The following is a 27,446-nucleotide window of genomic DNA, read 5'->3' as shown; positions in this document are numbered from 1 at the left end:
CAGGCGCAGTGGCTCATAATTGTAATCCCAGCACTTTGGGAGGCTGAGGCGGATGGATCATGAGGTCAGGAGATGGAGACCATCCTAGCTAACACGGTGAAACCCTGTCTTTACTAAAAATACAAAAAATAAGCTGGGCGTGGTGGTGGGTGCTTGTAGTCCCAGCTACTCAGGAGGCTGAGGCAGGAGAATGGTGTGAACCCGGGAGGCGGAGCTTGCTGGGCAACAGAGCGAGACTGTGTCTCAAAAAAAAAAAAAAAAGTTGTGGCTTGTTTGATCTTCTATTCAGACCATTAAAACTTTCTCTCTATCATCAAAAAGGGTGTTTCACTTTCTTATTATTTGTATGTTTACTGGAGTATCACTTTTAATTCCCTTCAAGAGGTTTCTACAAACTTGATAGCTGTTTGGTGCAAGAGGCCTAGCTTTTGGCCAACCTTGGCTTTCAAAAGGCCTTCCTCACTAAGCTTAATCATTTCTAGCTTTTGATTTAAAGTGAGAGACCTGTGATTCTTCCTTTCACTTGAACACTAAATGCCATTGTAGGGTTATTAATTGGCCTAATTTGAATATTGTTGTGTCTCACAAAAAGGGGAGGCCTGAGGAGAGGGAGAAAGATGGGGGAATGGTTGGTTCATGCAGTCAGAATACATATACAACAGTGATCAATGAAGTTCGCCATCTTATAAGGGTGTGATTGGTGGTGCCCCAAAACAGTTACAACAATAACATCAAAGGCCATTAATCACAGATTACTATAACAGATGTAATAGTAATGAAAAAGTTAAAACTATCGTGGAAATCACCAAAAGGTGACACAGAGACACAAAGCAACCACATTCTGTTGGAAAAATTGTACTGATAGACTTGTTTGAGGCAGGGTTTCCATAAATTTTCAATTCGTTAAAAAATGCCATATCTGTGAAGCACAATAAAGCAAAGTGCAATAAAATGAGGTGTGCTTGTATATTTGAGAGGTGTGGGGGGATTCCTGGTGCTTTTCTAATTATATAACATAAGAAAGCTGTTTGAGACGTGAACATTGGAAGGATACTCAGTCATATTTTTTTTCCAGGAAAAATATATTTAAGCTTGTATAGATCCTAATAGGATTGATAAGCAAACCATAGTTTTGCATGTGAAATTGACTAATGAGAACTTTGTTTGCTAATCCTTTCACATGTCATTGGAAATAGACTTAAATGTTTAGGAAATTTGACAATGGTAGTGCTTTTAGGGGCAAAGCCTTAGTAAATTGGAGGATTGGGGGAAAGTTCTTCTAGGAAGTGCATAGACAGACTTCAAATCATGGTGAAGTTGCTGAAGTGACACCAATGGATTAATTGAAGAATTTTCACAACCATATCTGAAGCAGGAATCATATATCAATCTCATATTTAAAGAATGGACTGCTCTTCTATTTTACAAAATGATTTTCCATTTTGGGGTTGAAGTGTATATTGGTAAAAGCAAAATTTAGAGCTCCCTGAACTGCTAGAAAATGACCGGAGTTTCATAAAACTCATAAATGGCATGGGATTGCTGCCTCACCTCCAGGAGGAAGGGAGCACATATTGATTAGTTCTCTTTCAGGCATCTGCTGTAAATTTGAAATAAGCCAGCTCCTAACAGGGTTATTGATGCTGTGATTGTTTTTCTCTTTTTCCCCCACTTTAGATGGTGCTCTCGGTTATGTGAGTGCTGAAAGAAAATGAGACGAGAGAGATAGAAAAAAGGAAATGGCAGTAGGAAATGCCCACCACATTTAAGATACAAAGATCAGCACAGTGTGGTGGAGGAAGCACAGACTTGGGCAACAGGCAGGCTGGGGTTCAAATCTTGCTGTGCCCCAGCTCACCTGTGCAGCTGCCCATCATCACTCCTGTGCTTCCTTAGCAAAGCAAAGGGACCGGAACACCTCTGTCCAGACTTGTCCTCCCTGGATCCCAGCCTGACAGAGTAGTCTTTCTGATACACCAGGAATGACAGGAAACAGGGGGTTCTTCTTGTGGACTTGGTAAGACTCAATGTAGTCACTTGGGACACCAGAAGAGAAAGAATCATTGAATTACACACTGAGAAAACCTATTCCTTCCAAAACCCAGCCAGCATCCACTCTGGCTGAATAAAGCCATTAGATGGGTCAGTTCACTGTTTTAGCCAAGTGGATAATTCTCTCATCCTGAAAGAACAATCGCTTTGGGTTTGTGTTCTAACTCACACAACATGCAGGGTTTATAAGTTGGAGCATTAATTAAAATTTTATTACTTGATATAAATCAATGTTTCTAAGTGCCTTCTATAAATGTAAGGCAATCTTTAAGAAAAGTCTCCATACCAGCCTAGAAGCTGCCATAACCAGCTTTCAGAGGCATTTTGACCACCAATAGGTTGAAATTGCCTTTTGAGGGAATTGGATGAGTCACATCCTGATATTTGACTGACAGGTTTTCTCCTGAGGAAAAGCTGCGGCTGTGAGAACAAGGATGGATTAGTTGGGCTGAGTTTGTGAGTGTGCCTTTGCATAACTGAAATAGATACATATTTCCAAGGGAATTAGTGATAAGAAATGGTGCAGTGGCCTGGCCAGCTCCAGTCTGGCGGCATACCTCTCATGGGCTGTGCTGCTGTCTCTGCTCTCCCTTCTAGGGCAAGACTGCTGTGTCCTTCCTTGGTGATTCCTAGACCAATTTCTACATTTGATGAATGTGGTTCCCTGAGCTGGGAATAGCAGGGTTTGCTTGGTTGAAGTTTCCATATTCAGCTTCACTCGAGGCAGCTCGGAAGTAAAGGCTATGCTTATGTTGGCAAGGAGTATACTATAATGTTTAGAATTAAAAAATAGACACCTCAAACCTCTATATTTATAAAAGTAAATGCTTCTGAAGCAGGGAAAGAATTGCAACTACATCATAAGAACCAAACCTGTAGTTCAGCCCCTCCATTCAGTTTCTCAGTATTTGTTATAAAGCCTATGAGATTGATTGCCTCAACAATCAATCAGTGTTGCTTCTTAATGTGTAGTCATCATACTTTTTCCTAAGGCCAAGGCCTCATTGTCAGTCCCCCTTTGGAATCTTATGATAACTTAAAAAAAAGACCAAGTCCCACTTTGCTGACAGGTCTTCAGGGATGTCGTTGGTCCTTGTATAGATACCAGGTGGAATCTGGGATATCTCCTGAGCACAGTCTTCTCTCAATTTCAGGCCCTTTCTATCATCATCACAAATAAGGCATCTGCCAATTGGAGTCAGCCTGTCTGTGACTGTCACTTGGTCACATATATTCCCCTTTCCCATTATCTTCTAGAGAACTCACGGCATCTTGGCACATTCACCCTGATGTCTTGCATTTGAGTATACCCATGCTGTATCAGACAAGTAAACTGCATGATATAGATGACACATCAGTTAAGTGAAAATCCAAATATTTTAAGGCAAAGGGATTTGGCATCATCTGTGGCTTCACTGAATGCTAAGAGTTTGTAGAGCAAATGTGAGTAAACTTGCTTAGTCCCGGAGCAAAACTGACTCCACATTCTTGGCTCTGATCTAGGTCTGCCAGGTCTGATGGAGCCCCGCTCAGCATTATTGTCATACTGTGGTTCTGTTGTTGGTGGGTTCTCACAAGACCACCTCCCTGGGAGTAACTGGCACACATCACTGCTGGACATCAATATCTGCTCTTCCTTCCCTTGTGGGCACACGGACATCACTCTACCCCACCCTCTGCAGTTAGATTGTGCCTGTGAAATGAGGGTACACATGATGTGTGCTGATCTGGGCTGAGGCAGTGACAAGCCTACTTGTGATTCTCTTAGTTTCTCTCTTCCCTGCTGCAGTGAGCTTGGAAGACTCCTGCAGATGTGCAGATCCATAAGACCAAAGCACCCTGGATCACCAAAGTCCCAGACAGCCACCCGGCTCCACACAGGATTGAGCAAGAAATAGACTTCTGTTGTGTTAAACTATTGAGATTTTGGGGTTATTTGTTACTATAGTGTACGCTTGTCCTATCCTGATAACTGTGATAAGAAGCACATTGGTATGATGTGGTACGTGTGTGTGGGTGTGTGCACATAGCTGTGAGTGAGTCTTCAAAGGGACATGCAAGAGTGAGTCCTCAAAGAACATTCCACTGTTAAATGAAGATGGTGACCTATAAAAGGAAGGGCTTGGTTTTCTAGCAGGACTCAAGGAAACCCATCACTGAGAAGTGGATGCCATAGGACAGAAATCCAAAGTAGTAGGAGGGCTATAAAGGAACATTCAAAGCAGAAAAATGTATAACGTATACAGATTTACAGATTGGTCTATGATATTTGGTTTGTAAGAAATGGAACAATTCATCATGTTTCAAAAGCACATCAAACTCAATTTAAGCAACCACTTGGCAAGGATGATTCTAAGGGTAGATGCTCACACCCCCTTGGGCCTTATTATTTTAGTGCATGATTTTAAAATGCCAGGGCCATTGCCTGAGGGTTATCTTAGGTGATCAGAGCCAGCTCTGCCCACTGGAAATGTCAGAACTAACACACCCTTCTCAGGTGTTGGTGTCTCTCAGCCAGTGAGTGAAGGGAGCGAGTGCATGGGTAGCTTGGCATCCTGTGCCGTGTGCTGTGGGCTTACTGTGTCCCAGAGCTCCTGCGCAGGGCTAAGCTCTGGTCACCCACACTGGCACCCTATTGATAACACACCCTTTATTGGGCTTCTTTTCTGACTTTTCTGCTTCTCCACTCTCCCCTGCTGAGGTATCTTGGGGTCACTTTACAAAAAACTCTGCATGCTCAAATGCTTATCTCAGGCTTTGCTTCTCAGGAAAGCCAAACTATGACAATTTTTTTTTTTCGAGAATGACTGTCCACATCAGCTGATGTAAAAGGAAACCAGTAGAAGTGATTTTGCATTCTTGCATTGAAAAAGAGTGATGATCATGTACATATTGGCTCATATTGGCATTGTGCTCCATAATTTGTAAAATGGAATCAAAATGACCACCTTGTGAGGCAAATTTTATCTCAGTTTTACAGAAGAACTATTGGAATTTCAAAGACGTTTTGTGACTTTGCTAAAAGAGAGAATTTGCGGCCTGTGGAGTTCTGGTTCTGGGTGAAATGGAGATCATGAGGAATGGGAAACAAAAGGGGAATCCTCTGGAGGCTGTCTTGCAGGTCGAGCCTCTGCCTGTGCCTTCCCATTCCAGAGAATCCAGCTGATCATCTCCATTCAGCTGCAGGGGCTATGTTTTGGTGAGAGTTGGTTTGGCATAAAATAGGCACACTTTGTGTCCCATTCTGTGCAACTCAATTCATGAGGTTCTAAAGGTGCTTCCCACAGATGACCTTACTTCAAGCCTACCCAGTATTTTTGTCCTTAATTTTACACAGATCTTCATACACTTGGGTCCTGGATTTTAATTTGGAATATATGGTTTCCATACTAGTTTGTTAGGGCCGCCTTAACCCAGGCCCATTGAGTGGGTGGTTTAAACAGCAGAAATTTATTCTCTCACAATTCTGGAGGCTAGAAGTTTAAGATCAAAGTGTTGGCAGGGTTGGTTTCTTGTGAGGCGTCTTTCCTTGGCTTGCAGATGGCTGTCTTCTCCCTGGGTCTTCACATGGTCTTCTGTGCTTGTCTGTGTCCTAATCTCTTCTCCTTATAAAGAAACCAGTTATATCGGATTAAGGCCCACTCATTTTATTTTGATCATCTCTATACAGGCCCTAGCTCCAAATACAGTTACATTCTGAGGTTCTACAGGCTAATATTCCAAAAAAGGAGTTATAAAGGGATACATTTCAGCCCATAAAAGTCTTTATAAATCAGGGTCCTGGAAATTTCATTCCAAAAGGAAGTCTGACCTCAACTTTTCTACCAGCATTGTTGGGTTGGAAGTTCTTTGGCAGCGTATCTTCAGTAACTCTTTATTTTTTTTTCATGTGTAATAGTGTTGATTATCCACCTACTATGGGTTAGGCCCTATGAATGGAAGATGAAACATGCTTGAATAAGGGTCAAGATGTAGTGCGAGGGTGAGGCTGTGTGTCCTGTGCTAAGAGGTATGGTAGAGCTCGAGCAAAGACAAAGGCATTCCTTTTCCCCTCTCTCCACCAGGTCTGTCTGATGTCCTATTCATAGCATTCCTCTCGGTGTTTCTGGGTGCTAAACTGCTCATATCCCTGCCTGCCAAACAGGATGTCTCAGCCCCTCTCCACCAGTAAGCTGAGGTCAGCAGAACTGAGGATCCTGAGCTGACAAGAGAAGAAGTTAAAGTTGGAGAAACTGCTCCCAGGGGGCTCTAGGCAAGGCCTGAGGCTGGCAGCTTAATGGGGCTGAAATAAGGATTGGGCAGCAGGGGTGGCCAGCCTTAGCTTACAGGGCCTGTGAAAGGTTCACTGATGGATGGAAAGAGAGCTACACTTTTGCTCTGAAATGGCACCTTGGGCATAAGCAAACATAGCAGAATTTCCTCCCAGGAGTCTGCAGCTTTGAATTCACTTTGGGGGTCAGCTTTGTTTAGATGATTGCAGGCGTTGAGTCCTTTATGAGTCTGGATCTGGTCAGGAACATGGAAACAATACTATGTATTTCATAAAGGGAATTTAATATGGGAAGTTGGACACACAGGTCTTAGGAGGCTGAATAAGAGCAAAAAGGAAACACTAGGTAAGAACAAAGATGTGTGTGAAGAAAACACTGTCCACCCCTAAGGCTGTGGGAACAAAGGGAGAGGTTAGGATTAACACAAGCTAGTAGCCCAGAGAAGGGTCCCTGCACAGCCTGGTGCTCCCCAGCTGCAGCTGCTATCCAGGAGATGGAAGGCCCTGCAGAGCTGGGGCTAATGCCTTAGCACCTTAGCTCAGAGGAGAGTGTCAGGGAAGCTCAGACCTCTGAGGAGACGACACTGCCTGACTGCTACTGGTACCTTGAAGGGGTCAAAATAAAGTTGGTCTGTAAGTGCTAAAATGCACTGAAGACTGGAATCAACTATTGTTGCTTGAAATAAGGCCATTCCTGGGGACAATATGCAGCCATTCCTAGGGGCAAGGAAAGGGGATAGAGCACTTCTCTGCTCCCCAGCTCCTGTCTGCCAGTCTGCCCCTAGTGGCCGCTCCGGGGAGAGTCCAGCTGACAAAGGAGAAATGAGGTCAGCTAAGTCGGAGTTCTAGGGCCACAGAGCAGAGGCTATTTGGAAGCAAGAGATTATCTTAGTCATTTTGGGCTGCTATAATGAGATATCAAAAATCTGGGTTGCTTATAAACAACGGAAATGTATTTCTCAGTTCTGGAGGCTGGGATGTCCAAGGTCAAGGTACAATGGCTGATTTGGCACCTGGTGAAGGCCTACTTCCTGGTTCATAGATGGTGCCTTCTTGCTGCATCTTCACATGGTGGAAGGGGTAAAACAGCTCTCTGGGCTCTTTTGTATAAGGGAAGTATTCCTGTTCACAAGGGATGCACTCTTATGACCTAATTAACTTCCAAAGATCTCATCTCCTAATGCCATTGTCTTTGTGATTAAGTTTCAACATAAGAATTTGGAGGGGACACAAACATTCAGATCATGCTAGAAATCATACCTTAGTAGCTGGCACAGGTTGGACCAGTTCAGATCTGAGCTGAGCACCTTGAATTATTCCTAGGAAGGGTAGAATCTCTGTTGCTAATCGTCAAAGAACATGGAGATCAGAATCTTGACTTGAAGGTTAGCTTAGGAAGTTCTCCTCTGGTGCAGTGTGAGGAATAAGGACTTAGGAATCACATTGATGTAGATTCACATCCTACCCACTACTCACCCAGTGTGAGGCTGTGCATGACATTCAGTGCCTCTGTGTTAGTCCATTCTCGTGTAACTATAAAGAAATATCTGGGCTGGGTGCAGTGGGTCATGCCTGTAATCCCAGCACTTTAGGAGGCCGAGGTGGGCAGATCTCAAGGTCAGGAGTTTGAGACCAGCCTGGCCAATATGGCGAAACCCTACCTCTACTAAAATACAAAAATCAGCTGGTCGTGGTGGCAGGCGCTTGTAAGCCCAGCTACTCGGAAGGCTGAGGCAGGAGAATCCTTTGAACCCGGGAGGTGGATGTTGCAGTGAGCTGAGATTGTGCCATTGCACTCCAGCCTGGGCGACAAGGTGAGAATCCTTCTCAAAAAAAAAAAAAAAAAAAAAAAAGAAATATTTGAGGCTGGGTAGTTTATAAAGAAAAGAGGTTTAATTATAAAGAAAAGAAAAGAGGTTTCATTGGCTCTTATTAAAGGTTCTGCAAGCTGTAAAATCATGGCACCATCATCTGCTCGGCTTCTGGTGAAGGCCTTAGGAAGCTTCCAATTATGGTGGAAGGTGACAGGGGAGCTACCATGTCACATGGCAAGAGTGACAGCAAGAGAGAAAAAAGAGAGAGGTCCCAGATTCTTTTAAACAACCAAATTTCCCGTCGACTAATTGAGCAAGAACTCACTTATCACCAAGGGGATTGTGCTAAACCATTCATGAGGTATCCGCCCCCATGATCCAAACACTTCCACCAGGCCCCATGTTCAGTATTTGGGAATCACATTTCAATATGAGATTTGGAGGGGACAAATATCCAAGCCATATCATTCCACCTCTGGCCCCCTAAATCTCATGTTTTTCTCACCAGTCAAAATACAATCACGCCTTCATAATAGTCCCCCAAAGTCTTATTGAAGCACTAACTCAAAAATCCTAAGTCCCAAATCTCAAGTCTTGTCTGGAGATGAGTTCCTTCTACCTATAAGCCTGTGAGATTAAAAAAATAAGTTATTTATTTTCCAGATAGAATCGTGGCAAAGGCATCGAGTATATATTCCCATCCCAAAAGAGAGGAATTGGCCAAAAGAAAGAGGCAACAGGCCTCACTCAAGTCTGAAACCCAGGAGAGCAGACGTTAAGTCTTAAAGTTTGAAAATAACTCTTGACTCCATGTCCCACATCCAGGACACTCTGCTGTGAGGAGTGGGCTCCCAAGGCCTTGGGCAGTTCCGCCCATGTGGCTTTGTAGGATGCAGCTCTCAAGGCTGCTCTCATGGGTTGAGTTGAGTGATTGCAGTTTTTCCAGGTTGAGGGTGCAAGCTGCCCATGGCTCTACTATTCTCAGGTCTGGAGGGTGGTGGCCCCATTCCCATAGCTCCACTAGGCAGTGCCCTTGTGGGGAACTCTGTGTGGGGCCTCCAACTCTGGCCTAGTAGAGGCTATCTTCAGGGGCTCTTCTCCTGTGGCAGGGTTCTGCCTGGGCCCCCAGGCTTTCCCATACATCCTGTGAAATCTAGGTGGAAGCTGCCAAGCCTCCTTCACTCTTGAATTCCATGTGCCTGCATACTTAACACCACGTGGAAGCTGCCAAGGCTTATGGCTTGTGCTCTCTGGAGTGGTGGCTCAAGCTGTATCTGTGGCCTTCTGAGCCAAGGCTAGAGCCAGAGCTATCAGGATTCTGGGAGCAATGTCCCAAGGCTGAGCAGGGCAGTGACCCCTGACATTATTCTTTCCTCCTAGGCCTTTGGGCCTGTGATGGGCAGAGCTGCCTTGAAGATCTTTGAAATACCTTCAAGACCTTTTTCCCATTGTTTTGGCTGTTAGCCCTTAGTTCCTTTTTGGTCATGCTAATCTCTCTAGCAAGTTGTTGCTCAGCAGCCTACTTTTATTCCTCTTCTGAAAATGCTCTTTCTTTCCCTACCACATGGCCAGGATGCAAATTTTCCAAACTTTAAAGCTCTGCTTCCCTTTTAAATATAATTTCCTTTGCTCTCATATCTGGTCATAGGTTGTTAAAAGTAGCCAGGCCACATTTTTAACACTTTGCTGCTTAGAAATTTCTTCCACTAGATACCATAAGCCATCACTCTTAAGTTGAAACTTCCACAGATCCCTAAGATGTGGACACAGTGCAGCCAAGGTCTTTGCTTGTGACCTTTACTTCAGTTCCCAATAACTTCCTTATTTTCCTTATAACACAGGTGACCTTTACTTCAGTTCCCAATAACTTCCTTATTTTCATCTGTGACCTCAGCAACCTGGACTTCACTGTCCATATCTGTATCAGCACAATCATTTGACCAGTCTGTAGGAAGTTCCAAACTTTACTTCATCTTCCTGTCTTCTTCTGAGTCCTCCAAACGCTTTCAACCTCTGCCCATCACCTAGTCCTAAAGCCACCTTCACATTTCCAGGTATCTTTATAGCAACATCCTACTCTTCAGTACCAATTTTTTGTAGTAATCCAGTCTTGCATTACTATAAAGAAATACCTGAGACTGGGTCATTTATATAGCAAAAAGGTTTATTTTGACTCACAGTTTTGCAGGCTATACAGGAAACCTGGTGCTGGCATCTGCTTGGCTTCTGGTGAGGCCTCAGGGAACTTATAATCATGGTGGAAGGCAAAAGGGAGCTGGCATATCACATAGTGAGAAAAGGAGCAAGAGACGGGACGAGGTCCCACACACTTTAAACAACTAGATCTTGTGTGAACCAACTGAGAAAGAACTCACTTATCACCAAAGAGATGGTGCTAAACCATTCATGAGGGGATCCCCCCTCCGCCACCACTATCTAATCACCTCCCACCAGGCCCCATCTCCAACATTGGGGGTTACATTTCAACACGAGATTTGGAGGGGACGCACATCCAAACCACATCAGCCTCTAAGCTTGCCTTCCTTTTCTGTTCGCTTGTTTCCACCCTCTTCTGTTATTCCTTTTCTGTTAACTTGTTTTCACCCTTTCAAGCTGTACAATTCATAACATTTCCCATCTGAGGTCGGGGTGGAGTTAGAGTCACAATCATGCCTTCTTGTCCTTGCTGACCAAAAGCAGACTTGTGATGCTGGCTTCCTGGCCGTCTTTGTCAGGCACATGCGTTTCTCTCAGGAGTGACACAGGGAGGTACAGAGTGACCTGGGGCAGGGTTATTCAGTTGGGTGACACCAAATCCTCTCATCATGGTCATGTGATGTGAACTCTCAAACAGAATAGGGCCAGCCTTGGAATTTCTGTGGAGTGAAAAGCATGATCCCTTTTCCTAGATAATTAGGCTTTTATTTGCTCCTAAGCTAATTCACTATAAGAGGGGAAAATACCCCTAAGGTATTGCATTTTAATTCTAATTTTTAATGCATGGTTGAAAGCTCAGTTGGCATGGTTTCAGTCCTGGTGATGTGCTGGAAGAGCTATGGTGTCTTTGTGAGTGGATTTAGATGCAGTCTTGTTTTCCATCATTGAAGAGAACCCTTTGTTCCTGGGAATGCCCTCACACACACATCAGTACACACATGCACCCTCTACACAGATGTTAACACACAAAATCTTGCAGGAAATTTAAAAAGAGACCCACAAAAAGAAATGACATTTGCTAGACAGGCCGTGGTGAGGATCTAAACTGCCTGGGCTGCTTTCTCTCTCTGTCTCTGTCTCTCTCTCTCTTTTCATTTTCTTTAAATGTTTCCTTTGTGAGAGATACTTCCTTGACAGAAACAGCCTTCATTTCCTTTTAACTTAGAATAGCATTTCCCCTAAACTGCTCAGGGGAACGTTAGTTCTGCAGGAGTCTAAGTGAAGTTACACAGAAAAGACCACTGTGCAGCCAAATAAATTTGCGTTGAATCCAGTCAAACAGGTTTCTTTATCACAGGATTCCTCACAGCCTTTGTAGGACTAGTGTACTCTGTGAACTACCAGAGCGGACTCCCATTCCAGGATTCCTTTCCAGGTTTATCGGCCGCCTAACCTCTTCTTCCTTTCCTTTCTCATGTGGCATCTTCCACTCTCAGTGTCCCAGGGCTGCCACTTTGAGACCCACGTCTCTGCATCCTGTTCCTCTCATTTATGATAAGGTATGGTTGGTGAGAGTGGCACTGTTCAGGGTCGGGAACCTTGCTCTTTGTCTGGGGTAGGAAACTTGACTCTGCTCATAAAAATCTAAGAGGGGATGGATCCTAATGCCAAGCACTGGTTTGCCAGTGTGTGTGAATGTCCCCAAGAAAAGATAGCTCCCAGCTGGGAGCCCACCTCATGTTTTAAGCTCTGGTAATTGGTCCTGTTTATTATAGAGTGTAGGTGGCTCTGAGTGTAGAGGTGGAGGTAGGTATAGAAAGGTAAGGTAGTGTGGAGAGGAGCTCAACGTCCAAATATTTTGTAAAAACTCATGTCGTTGAGCTGGGTTGAGCCAGTGCTATCCCACTTTTCATTCGGCTAGGAGACTTGGGGTCGGCAGTTAATTTGTAGTTTAAAGGTCTTTGGTTCTCCATGTTTTTGGAGACCTCAGGAGGCCAAGTCTACTGGGAGTAGGTATGGAGTAACCACATGTTCTGAAGCACCCCTTCACACATGTCCACAGCACACATCTCAACGCATACACATCAGCATGTGCACAGATGTATTCAAACCTAAGCCTGTGTCGGGGTGATCATCTCAGTTAGAAAATTGCAACATTTGCCCATTTGCTGTTTTAGCCTGTTAAGACTGGGGAAAATGAGTTGTGGCAGAAATTTTTGAAATGATAATTTGGGGGATAAAGAAGCATTTGGTTCATCAATCAGAACTATCCCCCTGCTACATTAAACTGGATATTTTCAACTTCCATGCTTTTTTTTTTTTTTCATAAGCCCAGGGAAAGTTCATTACTCCAAGGACAATGACAGAAAATGCGCAGTGGGCAAGAGGGAGATTTACGTGATTTGTTTTTAAAGGAGTGTTTGGAATTGCAAACACCAAGGATAGGCTGGAGGCAATTAGCAAGGCACTGAAGGAATCATGTCTGAGAAAGAAAAAGAATGCAGTGGTATCACTTACCCTGTATGGAGGAAATTGTCAGCTGCAAGCCAAGAGGTAGTAAGCAGGACTTCTATGTGATTATCAGAAAGTCCAGTGAGTCTGCTTCTTAACCAAGGAACCATCAGACCAGGCTTATGCACCACTCTCAGGAGAGTTGTGCTTGACAGAGCAGTGAACAAAGTTTGGGATGCATGAGGAGACTGCTGCTGATTAGAGAAAAAAAAAAAAAAGGTCAAAAGGCAACACGGAAGCTGGGTTAACAAAGGTTTTGGAGTCTGTTACATCCTGGGTTCAGATCATGGCTGAGTCACTTACCAGCTGGATGAAGCACATTATTTTTTTGAGCCATGGTTTCTTCATCTACAAAATAAGGACAATGATGCTTCCTTAGTGGAGTTGTTTTGAAGCTTAGAAAGAACATGTGTATAGTGGATGCCGCGGTGCTCAGCACATGCATGATTAAAAAATAGAAAGGTTGTGAAGATGATGGGGCTGTGTCTGTAAGCATATTGATTCTTAGCTGGGGATGAATGGGGCCCACTGTGAGTTGGCAGAGATGACTTCAGAAGGGAATTCATTTCTTTCTGGGGAGAAGGGAGAGTGAGATGAGGTCACATACATTTCCGATGGAATAGCTTTATGTGAGAGACTATGATCAAAATCTTTCTTTTCATTACAGAATGTAAATACGCTTGCTGAAGGATAGAAAGTAGGTGGATAAAATCAAATAGCTTAAAGGTAGCATAAAAGAAAAATAAAGTACAAAACCAGATTAAAAAAAGGACACCATTTTATATCCAGTAAATCCACACAGCATCTGATTTACTATTCTCCTGATTGCCTTTCAGCGTTTATTGGAGCCTACAGTATCTGTGAACCAGATGACCAGCTTTAAGATGGGGAGGAAGGGGACTATCTCCCTCTTCTTGTCTTGCTGTGATATCCAGAAACACAAGCCAGATAAATGAATAGAATAGCTGGGGCATGCATTCCTCAGCTTTCCCCAGAGCTGGCCCCATTCTGTGCACCTTCCTTCTTGCTCTGGGCTTGCTTTGGGGTGACCACTTGCTGCATTTGCCTCCCAAGTTGTTGCCAGTTTAGCAGTTTCTTTCCACAGAACTCGGCCTTTCTCCCTGCTTTATAATCTGTTGCCTGCTCTCTGATGTGACACCTGGGAAGGCTGTGTTTCCATGGGTGACTGCTTCAGCTGGGCTTATCAACCCACTCCAGGGGCAGCCCTGGCAGAGCTGCTTTCCCTCTCTGGGCTCTGGTCCTGGGAGGTGGCTTCCAAGAGCATTCTGCATTCTGGATAGATGGGGTGTGAGTAATAATGGGATTAAAGAGAGAGGAAGGAGGAGAAATGAGACTTAGGTCACTAAGTTCAGGCTAATAATATATAAGGCTATGGTTTATATAATTATTTTAATAAAATAAAGGCAGCTTCTGGGTTGAGAATTCTCAAACTGTGGTCTGAGGAAAAGCGGCAGGTCCCCAAGTCCTTTCAAGGGGATCCCTGAGGTCAGAACCCTTTCCATAGTAACACTAAGATGTTAGTTGCCCCTTTCACTCTTATTCTCTGATAAGTGTGCAGTAGAGTTTCTCAGCAGCTCCATGATAAGTGATGGCATCATTTTTGTGTGGCATGTACTTTTGTATTTCAAAAATTTCTCAGTTTGAATTTCTCATTTGACAAACATTGACAGATAAAAGCCACATAAACAAAAGCTCTTTGGTGGTTTTTAATAAATTTGGGGTCCTGAGACCAAAATGTTTGAGACTTGCTGTTCTAGATTATGGCTGTGCTTTCTACTGAGGGGTGCGGTTGGGAGAGAAATTCACCAGGTGTGGAGTTATGAAGATTTCCTAGGCTTTGTCATTACAAGAATGGATGCAGAAGAGACACTTGGCCATTGCATTAGTTACACTTGTTTATTCCTTTGCTTCTTGCACAAGGCATTTGAGTGTATTGTTTTAAGCATACAGACTCTGGTGTCAGACTGCCTGCATATGAATCCTTGTTCAGCCACTTTGTTGCTCTGTGACTTTGGGCAAGTTAATGGATCTCCTTATGCCTTGGTTTCCTCATTGCGAATGAGGATCAAAATCCTTTTCTCCAGGGATTATTGTGAAGCGTAAGCTGCTCAGCCAGTCCCTGCCTGTGCTGGTAATTTTCCATTTGCCCCTCTCCTTTCTTCCCCTAATACATTCTCTTCCTTTCTTTACCTTGCTCTGGATCCTGGGAAGGTGAAGGGAGGGCTAATCCCTATGGACTCTGTCATTTACATTTCTTTGCCTTCTGGCTTCCTGTTGAGTTTGACCAATGGAGGGCACTGGCAAGAGATGAGAGGTAGAAGGAGAGAGAGACAGGGATGTTTGTTCCCCTACTTCCTTCCTGCTTTGGTGCCAGTTGTTGCAAGGGCTGGGTCCCTCTCCAGTCCCAGTTGCAGCCACAGTTTCTATGGCTGGACGCTTTTCATGGCTCAGGGGCTCATGAAGCTCTGGCTACAGCCTCCTCGCCTTCCCTTCTGTCTAGATATGTTGCCTGTCCTGGGGCATTGGGCTATCCTTCCTGTTTCCCTTGCCTCTGTACATCTGCTTAAGTACACCTGTAAATGGTCTTTTCTTAAGCTCTTTGTAAGATTCCTGTGAGCACACCTTGCTTCTGCTGCATCCTAGCCTCTCAGGAGGCGTTAGTGGCCACGATGAGTCTGACCCTGGCATTCGCTGCTCTAGGTGCTACCTTGCGGGCTGCTACCGAGGCTTCCCAGATTTTCCTCTGTGCTTGCTCCCATGCTAGGCACAGACAGGGCAGTGGTTGCTCTCAAAAAGCTTGCGCAAAGGGACTAGACATTTAGGAATCAAAAAGTTCAGCAGAAACCCGAAGCCATAAATGCCAAGTGGCAATATGGCCAATGCTGAAACAAGTTCTCCTGGATTTCAGAGGAGGAAGAATGGGCTGTTGGGAAAGGGGTCACTTTTCAACAGGATGGGAAAAGTGGATCTGCAGTGAAGCTCCGCGGCTGAGTAAGCATCACTCAGATGCATAGAGGCAGCGAGGGAACATGTGATTGACGTGACAGTAGCCTGTGGAGAAGGTGGAGTGATCCAGCTACAGTCTTGTCCCAGGGATGGACAGGGAAATGAGGGCTTCTTCCCCTTGGAGTCACTGAAGGTTTGTGTGCAATGGCTGGAGTGAAGACAGCGGTGGAGGAGATGTACAGGTGGTCCACATGTTGTTGGAGGAGGAGGATGTGAAGGCAGGTGGAGGTATGTGACCATCCAAGGGAAGATCTGGGGGGGCCTGGACTGGGAAATAACAGGAAAAGGATAGGGGAGCTGGGCAGGAGGGGGATTCTGAGGCCGAGGGCTCCTCTCCAAGCTTGTCTGACTGCTAAGCCCACGTCCTCCCTCCCTGGTGTGCCCTTCTCCCCAGCCCATGGCAGGGTCAGCAGATGCTTCTCCGGACCCTGGGGTGCAATCTGTTCTTTTTGTCACCGACTCCCTGAGTAACTGTGTGCTAGTTGCTTTTCCTCTCTGGGCATCAGTCTCTTCATCTGGAAGATAAAGGTGTAACATGCATGATCCGTAGAACCTCCTGGTTTGACATCTTGTGAGTCCATGCTGCAAATATCACATTGACTTTCAGCCCCTCTGATAGTACTTCATCTGCAGGAGACATTTTGCCTTCAAAAGAGGGACTGATAAGAGGAAGGACTAACATTGTTCTCCTGCTATTTTGTAGGTACTGTGCTATGCAATGTTCATTTCTTATTTAATTGTCCTAACACCCTTCCTTCAGTTAGCATTGAATTTGGCAGAATTAACAGAAAATCTGACTCAGTGTGGTTAAATCAATAGAGTGAATTTTTCTCATAGAACAAGAAATCTGGAGGCAATTACCTATTGGCCTTAATTCAATAGCTCAGATATGTCAGGACAGGCACATGTATGCTTGTCTTGGCCTTTCCCTCATGGCCACAGAAGGGCTGCTGCAGCTCCAGCCACCATCTTTGTAAAGGAAGGGTGTGGGGGAAGGGACACTGCCAGGTCTGTCCATTGGTCCTTTTTTTTTTTAATCAGTAAAGGAAAGCATTATTAGTTTCCCTCATTGACAGAAGAAAATAATGAGGCCTAGAGAGGTTGAGCCACTTCTAAACACCAAGAGTCAGCATGACTCTGCCCCAGAGTCTCAGCTCCCTTTCCTTTCCAGTGCTGGGTTAGCAAAACTGGTTTGCAGGTGCCTTATTGCACCAGGAGGCCTCTGCATCCTAGTGCAACCAAATATCAAGGTAGGTTAGCGACTGGAGGGGAATCCTCACTGGGGGATGTCCTTTTTTATTCCTGGAAGTGTTCCGAAGCTGGGTTTGTGTGCTGGGACCAGACCTCCCTTTCTTGATGGGAATAAATGATACTAACAGTATTCAGGAAAAGAGCACACCATTTAATTATGATTGAGAGGTGGGCAACCTTCTTCCCCAGTCTTCCTGCCCAAGCTGCTTGGTGAATCCTGTTCCTCCCTCTCACCTGCTGCATCCCACCTCTTTCCTTCTTCCTGAGTCTCCTGCATGGCTCCCTGATGCCCGGGAGGAAGATTTCTGTCCACACTGAAGTGCACCACTTGCTGAGTCAGCTGCGTCCCACCCTTGACCATGGGTGAACATGGTTTTTTTTTGTTTGTTTGTTTTTTTCCTCTACTGGAAAATTACTGGATAATTATTTTTTTTGTAGGGAGTTAGTTGAAATGAAAGCAGAGACCTTGAAACGAATTGCAAATTATAACAAGTTTGGAGAATCGGAAAAATGAAGACCAAACTTCTGTTTTTTTTTTTTTTTTTTTCGTATTTCTGTTGAGAAGCCGCAGGAAGGCCAAGGCCAAGTTGAGGGGATGTCAGCCCAGGGCAGTATCCTCATCCCTCCCCTCCCATATTCCAATAATGTTTGGTTTCAAACGGGGCTTGTGCGAAGACCATTGTACTCATAACTAGGCCATCTGGGATGGGTTGTGTTGGTGTGAGTGGGACCAGGGGCGGGACCCTGGATGTATTTTCTTGGTCACTAGTGTGCCAGCGGATGGATGGAGGGGCTGTTTCCTGAGTTTGGAATGAAATCTGAGCATGAAACTGCCTGGCTTCAGCTCTTCCTGGCCTCTGCCTACTTTCAGGACCCAGCCCTCCCTCTCTCCTTCCCGCTGCACTTGCGTAGAGGAACATGATGAACTACTCGAGCACAACACACTGTTTCTCAGGGCCCTTTCTTCACATTTTCCCTGCAACACCTTTCTTAACTACACCTGGCTGGCACTCACTCACCTGTCAGGACTCAGGAAGCCATGCCTCAGTTCTTAGAACTAGCAAGGGGCTTCTTTGGGCTCCTGCCAAGCTTCCATGATGCATTCCTCCATAGCACTGAAATTTGCTCTTTGCTTTTCTTTCTTTTTATGGATTTGTGAGATCCGTGAGAACAGGGTCTATGCCTCGTTCATTTTGGAATCCCCAGCCCCTAGCACAGTGCTTGGCTCAGAATGGCCCTCCATAATGCAGCACTGAATGACTCTCAACAAACAGCAACTGTATACAATTTGTTTTCGGCAGAAGAGCAGCCAAGGTCCCTCTGCACAATGGATCCCCTGTAAGCCAAGCTCTGCTGCTGTGGATATCCAGCCTTCCACATGATCTTCTCTTGAGACAAAAAGGGTGCTTGAGCCGGTGCAGCAAGCACGCCCTTCTGTATTCCTCTCTCGAGATTGTTCGCATTTAATATTTGTGCCTAGACGCACCCGTTCCTGCTGGAGGGTTTTAATAGCCCACTTGACATTTTCTATTTTTTGGATGGTTGTTTCTATTAAATTGTTGTAATGAAACAAATGAACATTGCTTGTTTTTTTTCTTTCCTTCTTCAAAATCTCTTTTTAAATGGACTGTATACCAAGCTTGCAATGCCAGTAGATTTTCCCTGAATGACTGAGCCAGGCAGTGCCTTGAAAGAAACAGCATTCAAAGTGGGCATTAGAACCAGGCCCCCGAGAAGATGGACTCCAGCTGTTTCATTTTGGAGGCGAGGTAGTGAGACTAGAGACGAAGTAACGGCTCCTCACATTGTTAGTGACAGAGTTGGCCTTATAACCCAGGAACGCTTATCATTGAAGAGTTTATTTATTTTTTAATTACCAATAACATTATCTTGTAATAAAGGCTCTTCTTAACTGCTGAAGTCCAGGAATAAGAATAAAAAAATTAGCCCAAATTTTCAGCACCGGAAATAATATTTTAGTACCTTTATTGGTCACTTGTTCTTTGTGTACATATTTTACGCTTATTTTAATAAGCACTTATACCTAAAACATGTAAAGTATGAAGAAGAAAATGAATTACCCAAACTCAAGTCCCTAGAGTTAAGTGCTGCAAGCAATTGGATATGTGGTTTTGCAAAATGTTGTTTCTCTAAATAGATAAAAAGTGGGATCACACTATATATCTTGTTTGGTAACTTGCATTTTGCATCTTGCTAATATAGTATGAACAGCTTTTAAACCAAAAAGTACTCACAGCCTCATTTTTGATGACTGGATAGCAGCCTATACATGTGCCACAATTTATTTATCAAAATTGTTATTATTAGACGTGTAAGTTCCCTGTTTTTTTCACTATTACACATAGTACTTTGATAAATATCTTTGACTATGGAAGAATACAGTTTTTCACTCATTTGTTATTTCGTTAGAATAATTTGCTTGAGGGTAGTAATTTATGGGTCAATGTGCTTGCACATGTTAGAGATATTTGACGTGGACCTTCAAATCGCATTCCAGAAGAACAATGTGAGGTTATTTCTTACAGAAGCATATGAGAAGGCTCATTTTCCACATCCCTGCCTTGCTGCATTCAAATGTACTTCTCATTTCATCAGTTTTGGTGAATTTGTGTCTTTGAAAAATCAACCATTTCACTGAAATTTTAAAATTTATTATCATACAGTTGTACATAGTTTTCCCTTATAATGAACAAATAACCATTTCATGCTTGTGGTTGTAAGCCCCTTCTCATTCTTAGTATGTTGTTAAGAAGAGCAGAATGCTCTGGGCAGATTTCAAAATCGTTAGTTTTCTCTCCCTGCTGCTGTAAGCAAAAGTGGATTTTTTTTCTTCAGTATTTACTGTGAGAACTTGGGAGAGCTCCTGGAGGTAAGCCTCACAAAAGTGTGGGGATCCCTGTAAGACTACCCTGGAGTTTATAAACTCTCAAACTTCGTCCACACGGGGCCTCCAGCAATTCATGAATTATAGTTCAGGTTTTCCTACCTTGGCACTGCTTCTGGTGGGTTTCTCCTGCTGGGATTCTGCTCCAGTGAGCTGTGATTCCTTGTATCCACCTGGCTGTCTCATCAGTTTTGGGGGCAGCAGTTTGCCCTGTCACCTGAGTTCTCTGACGGATCTAAAAAGAACTGCTGACTTTCAGTTTTTTCAACTCTTCCTTTGTTGTGAGGATGGGAGTGACAACGTTCAAGATCCTCACATGTGGGACTGGAAACAGGAAGACCTCCATTCTCAATGTTTTCTGTTGTTGTTTGTCTTCCTTCCTCCCTTTCTCCCTCCTTCCCTCCCTCCCTCCCTCCCTTCCTCCTTTTCTTTTCTTTCCTTTCTTTCTTTCTATCAATTAGCTTTGTAAGATGTTCATCTACATTATTGGTCTTTTCACAAATTCTTTTTATTCATTCTGCTTTTTAGGATTTGAATAAATTACTTCCAGCTTTTATATTTAATAATTCCTCCCTCTTTCTTTCTTTAGGTTATATTTTGCTGTTATTCTAGCTGTTCGAGTGAGACAGTTTATTTTTACTGTTATCTCTTGCATTTACTTCTATTCCTTTGTTCTGTTAATTTCTTTAGGGAAATGGATTATCTGTATGCCTAGGTCATAAGCTTCTTTTGGGCGAAGATCTTGTTTTCTTCAGATCATGGCACAGTGCTCAGCTCAAGGTGAATGATCCATAGTGGCTGAATTCATAAATGAAGGAGTAAATGCATGTTAGATTTAAGGTGTCTGTCCTCCTATCCCATGTACTTTTTCTATTTAAATTTATTTTGCCATTTCTTCAACATTTTGCATTTAAAAGTGTTGCTCCTTTTGGCCCAAATATACCATATATGCAATTTCATATCTCACTTTGTGAAATTTAATCTGGTTATCATATTTTTAAATAAAGTTTTTATAATGTTATTATGGATTCATTTCTATTCATTGGGTGTATTATATTTTACTTAACTATAACCTATGGATGTAAATTTGAGATAGTGCCAATTATTTTTGCTATTAAAAGAAATTATATGAATATTTTACAAAGTATTATGGAAACTTTCTTCATGATAAAATTACTGTAGTGACATTTATGGGTCAAAGACCTGAATATTTAATTGTTAGATTTTGACAAATGGTTTTTCAAAAGGGTAATTCAAAAGGTGGCGTCCACCAGCAATGCATGAATGTTAATTGTCTCTCCACAGATTTGCTAATTTGGGGTGCTGTCTACCCCTGCCTTCCAACTCTGCCTCAGTACTCCTGACACTACACTGTAACACCCCCTGTCTCTCTTTAGATCTTTGAAACCTTTTTCCAGTTTCTTGAATGGAACAAAGGTGACAGTGAGAAAGATCAAGAATTAAGATGATACACTTGGCCAGGTGCAGTGGCTCACGCCTGTAATCCCAGCGCTTTGGGAGGCTGAGGGGGAGCGGATCACTTGAGGTCAGGAGTTCGAGACCAGCTTGGCCAACATGGTGAAACCCCCATCTCTGCTAAAAGTACAAAAATTAGCCGTGCTTGGTGATGGGCACTGTGACAGGCGCCTGTAGTCCAGATACTCAGGTGGGTGGGGCAGGAGAATCACTTGAACCTAGGAGGCAGAGGTTGCAGTGAGCTGAGATTGTACCACTGCACTCCAGCCTGGGTGACAGATGGAGACTCCATTTTGGAAAAAAATTAAAAAAAATAAAAAAGATAGTTTACTTCACTTATTCTTCTATTTTTTTTAAAAACTAAGATTGATTGAGCCTTTTTAAAGTTAGAAAGTATAAAGGAGAAAATAAGACCCGAATGATCCATTTATTCTTGAATTTATTTCACAAGTTGGAAAAGCCAAACAGGGTGGAGTGGAAGAAAATGGACAGCAAAAGCCTCATTTCCCATTTTCTGTTCCTCTCCTTGGAGGTAATTAATTATGAATATGTCTTTGGTTGTTTCCAGAATGCACATGCTAGCAAACTTATTACATTTCAGTATTCCAAGATACTCTAGTGTTGACCTTTTTTTGTAGCTGTCACCTGGCTGGAGTGGTTCTGGGAGATCCTACGTTGCAGGAGGCATTGTTTCTTAAACTAAACAATTTCATCAGTACAAATGTATGGGATGCATGTGACATTTTGTTACGTGTATATAATGCATAGTGATCAAGCCAGGGTATTTAGGATGTCCATCACCAAGTATAATACATTTTTGTCAATTATAGTCACCCTACTCTGCTACCAAACACTGAATTTATTCCTTTTATCTAACTGTGTGTTTGTACCCTTTAACCCATTTCTCTTCATACTCCCTCCTGTCCTACTCACCCTTCCCAGTGTGTTATCTATCTTCCACTCTCTACCTCCATCTGATAACATTTTTAGCTCACATGTATAAGTGAGAACATTTGATATTTGTCTTTCTGTGCCTGGCTTATTTTACATAAGATAATGAACTTCAGTACCATCCATGTGCTGAAAATGACATGATTTCATTCTTTTATATGTCTAAGTAGTATTCCAATGTGCATATATACCACATTTTGTTTATCCATTCATCCACTGATGAACACTTAGGTTGATTCAATATCTTTGCTATTGTGACTAGTGCTTCAATATATACACAAGCACGGATATCTCTTTGATATATTGATTTCTATTCCTTTGGGGTAGATACTCGGTGTGGGGTTGCTGGATTGAATGGTAATTCTCTTTTTAGTTCTTTTAGAAATCTCCATACTGTTTTTGATAGTGGCTGTACTAGTTTTTATCCCACAGCTTATAAGAGTTCTCTTTTCTCCACACCCTCACCAATATCTGCTATTTTTTCTTTTTAATAATAGCCATTCTGACTGGATTAAGATATCTCATTGTAGTTTTGGTTTGCATTTCTCTAGTGATTAGTGACATTGAGTATGTTTTCATACACCTGTTGGCTGTTTGTAGGTCTTCTTTTGAGAAATGTCCATTCATGTCCTTTGCCCACTTTTTAATGGGATTATTTGCTTCTTTTTCCTGTTGGTTGTTTGAGTTTCTTATATATTCTGGATACTAGTCCTCTTTCAGATGAATAGCTTAAAAATATTATTTAATAATAAACATTATTATTAAATAATATATTAAATATTACTAAATGCAAATATTATTTAATGTCTTAAATATTAAATGCAAATATTATTTAACATTTTAAATAATATTTTTCTCCCATTCAACAGATTGTCTCTTTGCTCTTTTGATTATTTCTTTTGGTATACAGAAGCATTTTAATTTAATTAAGTCCCATTGGTCTATTTTTGCTTCTGTTGCCTGTGCTTTTGAGGTCTTAGTCATAAATTTTGTGTCTAGTCTGATGTCCAGGAGAGTTTTCTCTAAGTTTTCTCCTGGTATTCTTATAGTTTTGGGTCATATGCTTAAATATTTAATCCGTTTTGAATTGATTTTTGTATATGCTGCAAGGTGGGAGTCCAGCTTCATTATTCTGCATGTGGCTATCCAGTTTTCCTGGCATCATTTACTGAAGATGGTGTCCTTTCCCCAGTGTAAGTTCTTGTTGGCTTTGTCGAAAAACAAATAGCTATAAATATGTGGCTATATTTCTGGATTCTCTATTCTGTTCCGTTTGTCTATGTGTCTATTTTTATATCAATACTGTGCTGTTTTGGTTACTATAGCATTATCATATATTTAGAAGTCAGATAATGTTATGCCTCCAGCTTTGTTCTTAATGCTCAGGATTGCTTTGGCTATTCAGGCTTTTTTTTGGTTCTGTATAAATTTTAGAATTTCTTTGGGAAGTCTGTGAAGAGTGACATTGGTGTTTTGATAAGGAGTGCGTTGAATCTGTAGATTGCTTTGGGCAATATAGCCATTTTAACAATATTAGTTCTTCTGATGCATAAGTATGGGATGTTTTTCTGTTGTTTGTGTTCTCTTCATTTTTTCATTAGTGTTTCATAGTTTTCCTTGAAAATATCTTTACCTTTCTGGTTAGATTTTTCCCTAGGTATTTTATTTTATTTTGGTAGCTATTGTAAATGGGATTGCTGTCTTGATTTCTTTCTAGGCTAGATTGTTATTAGTGTATAGAAATACTACTAATTTTTGTATGTTGCTTTTGTATTAGGTAACTTCACTGAATTCATTTATCAGATCTACAAAATTTTTGGTAAAGTCTGGGTTTTTCTAGATACGATTACATCATTAGCAAAGAGAGACAATTTTACTTACGCTTTTCTAATTTGGATTCTTTTTATTTCTTCTATTGCCTGATTGCTCTGGCTAGGACTTCCTGTACTATGTTGAACAGCAGTGATGAAAGTGAGCATCCTTGTTTTTTTTCGACTTTTCCCCAGTCATTGTGATGTTAGCTGTGGGTTTGTTGTATTCAGTCTTTATTATGTCGAGGTACTTTTCTTCTACCCCTAATTCACTAAAAGTTTTTATCATGAAAGGATGTTAAATTTTACCAAATGCTTTTTCTGCATCTATAGGGATGATCGTAGAGTTTTATTATTATTATTATTTTATCATTATACTTTAAGTTCTGGGGTACATGTGCACAACGTGCAGTTTTGTTACATAGGTATACATGTGCCATGGTGGTTTGCTGCATCCATCAACCCATCACCTACATTATGTATTTCTCCTAATGCTATCCCTCCCCTAGTCCCCCACCTCCGAACAGGACCTGGTGTGTGTGATGTTCCCCTCCCCGTGTCCATGTGTTCTCATCGTTCAACTCTCACTTATGAGTAAGAACATGCGGTGTTTGGTTTTCTGTCCTTGCGATACTTTACTCGGAATGATGGTTTGCAGCTTCATCCATGTCCCTGCAAAGGACATGAACTCATCATTTTTTATGGCTGCATAGTATTCCATGGTGTATATGTGCCACATTTTCTTTATCAAGTCTATCATTGATGGATATTTGGGTTGGTTCCAAGTCTTTGCTTTTGTGAACAGAGCCTCAATAAACACATGTGTGCAGGTGTCTTTATAGTAGAATGATTTATAATCCTTTGGGTATATACCCAGTAATGGGATTGCTGGATCAAGTGGTATTTCTAGTTCTAGATCCCTGAGAAATTGCCACACTGTCTTCCAAAATGGTTGAACTAATTTACACTCCCACCATTCCTATTTCTCCACATCCTCTACAGCATTTGTTGTTTCCTTACTTTTTAATGATTGCCATTTTAATGATCACCATTCTAACTGGCATGAGATGGTATTTCATTGTGGTTTTGATTTGCATTTCTCTAATGACCAGTGATGATGAGCTGTTTTTCATATGGTTGTTGGCTGCATAAATGTCTTCTTTTGAGAAGTGTCTGTTTATATCTTTTGCCCACTTTTTGATGTTTTTTTTTCTTGTAAATTTGTTTATGTTCTTTGTAGATTCTGGATATTAGCCCTTTGTCAGATGGATAGATTGCAAAAATTTTCTCCCATTCAGTAGGTTGCCTGCTCACTCTGATGATAGTTTCTTTTGCTTTGCAGAAGTTCTTTAGTTTAATTAGATCATATTTGTCAATTTTGGCTTTCATTGCCATTGCTTTTGGTATTTTAGACATGAAGTCTTTTCCCATGACTGTGTCCTGAATGGTATTGCCTAGGTTTTCTTCTAGAATTTTTATGGTTTTAGGTCATACATTTAAGTCTTTAGACCATCTTGAGTTAATTTTTGTATAAGGTGTAAGGAAGGGGTCTAGTTTCAGTTTCCTGCATATAGCTAGCCAGTTTTTCCAACACCATCTATTAAATAGAGAATCCTTTCCCCATTGTTTTTGACAGGTTTGTCAAAGATCAGATGGTTGTAGATGTGTGGTGTTATTTCTGAGGCCCCGTTCTGTTCCATTGATCTATATATCTGTTTTGGTACCAGTACCGTGCTATTTTGGTTCCTGCAGCCTTGTAGCACAGTTTGAAGTCAGGTAGCATGATGCCTCCAGCTTTGTTCTTTTTGCTTAGGATTGTCTTGGCTATGCAGGCTCTTTTTTTGTTCTATATGAGCTTTAAAGTAGTTTTTTCCAATTCTGTGGAGAAAGTCATTGGTAGCTTGATGGGGATTGCACTGAACCTATAAATTACTTCGGGCAGTATGGCCACTTTCACGATATTGATTCTTCCTATCCATGGGCATGGAATGTTTTTTCATTTATTTGTGTCCTCTCTTATTTCCTTGAGCAGTGGTTTGTGGTTCCTCTTGAAGAGGTCCTTCACGTCCCTTGTAAGTTGTATTCCTAGGTATTTTATTCTCTTAGTAGCAATTGTGAATGGGAATTTACTCATGATTTGGCTCTTTTTTTGTCTGTTATTGGTGTATAGAAATGCTTGTGATTTTTGTACATTGATTTTGTATCCTGAGACTTTGCTGAAGTTGCTTATCCGCTTAAGAAGATTTTGGGCTGAGACAATGGGGTTTTCTAAATACACAATCATGTCATCTGCAAACAGAGACAATTTGACTTCCTCTTTTCCTATTTGAATATCCTTTATTTCTTTCTCTTGCCTGATTGCCCTGGCCAGAACTTCCAATACTATGTTGAATAGGAGTGCTGAGAGAGGACATCCTTATCTTGTGCCAGTTTTCAAAGGGAATGCTTCCAATTTTTGACCATTCAGTATGATATTCGCTGTGGGTTTTTCATAAATAGCTCTTATTATTTTGAGATGCATTCCATCAATACCTGGTTTATTTATTTTTTATTTTTATTTATTTATTTATTTTTGAGACAGAGCCTCGCTCTGTTGCCCAGGCTGGAGTGCAGTGGCACGATCTCGGTGCAACCTCTGTCTCCTGGGTTCACGCCTTTCTCCTGCCTCAGCCTCCCGAGTAGCTGGGACTACAGGTGCCCGCCACCGTGCCCGGCTAACTTTTTTGTATTTTTAGTAGAGATGAGGTTTCACTGTGTTAGACAAGATGGTCTCGGTCTCCTCACCTTGTGATCCACCCACCTCGGCCTCCCAAAGTGCTGGGATTAGAGGCATGAGCCACCACGCCCTGCAATACCTAGTTTATTGAGAGTTTTTAGCATGAAGGGGTGTTGAATTTTGTCTAAGGCCTTTTTGGCATCTATTGAGATAACCATGTGGTTTTTGTCATTCGTTCTGTTGATGTGATGGATTATGTTTATTGATTTGCATATGTTGAACCAGCCCTGCATCCCATATATGAAGCCGACTTGATCGTGGTGGATAAGCTTTTTGATGTGCTGCTGGATTCTGATTGCCAGCATTTTATTGAGGATTTTTGCATCGATGTTCATCAGGGATATTGGCTTGAAATTTTCTTTTTTTTGTTGTGTCTCTGTCAGGTTTTGGTATCAGGATGATGCTGGCCTCATGAAATGAGTTATGGAGGATTCTCTCTTTTTCT

At 42.2% G+C, this 27,446-nt stretch overlaps 1 protein-coding gene across 10 annotated transcripts in view; it reads left to right on the top strand.

Moving 5' to 3' along the window:
- LOC134735598 (uncharacterized) overlaps window positions 1-27,446 on the top strand; it is a 357,585-nt gene that overhangs the window by 187,371 nt on the left and 142,768 nt on the right. Inside the window, exon 1 of one of the 10 annotated variants that reach the window (XR_010118841.1) lies at window positions 20,729-20,767. The exons of the other annotated variants lie outside the window; for them this stretch is intronic. The gene's annotated coding sequence lies outside the window, so the exon portion shown is untranslated. Of the gene's footprint in view, window positions 1-20,728; window positions 20,768-27,446 lie in introns of those variants that run through there. 10 annotated transcript variants of the gene reach the window in all.

Source organism: Symphalangus syndactylus, chromosome 22 (genome assembly GCF_028878055.3).
Source record: "Symphalangus syndactylus isolate Jambi chromosome 22, NHGRI_mSymSyn1-v2.1_pri, whole genome shotgun sequence".
Taxonomy (NCBI): domain Eukaryota; kingdom Metazoa; phylum Chordata; class Mammalia; order Primates; family Hylobatidae; genus Symphalangus; species Symphalangus syndactylus.
Note: the sequence above shows the minus strand (reverse complement) of the source record. Positions and strands in the feature narration are given on the sequence as shown.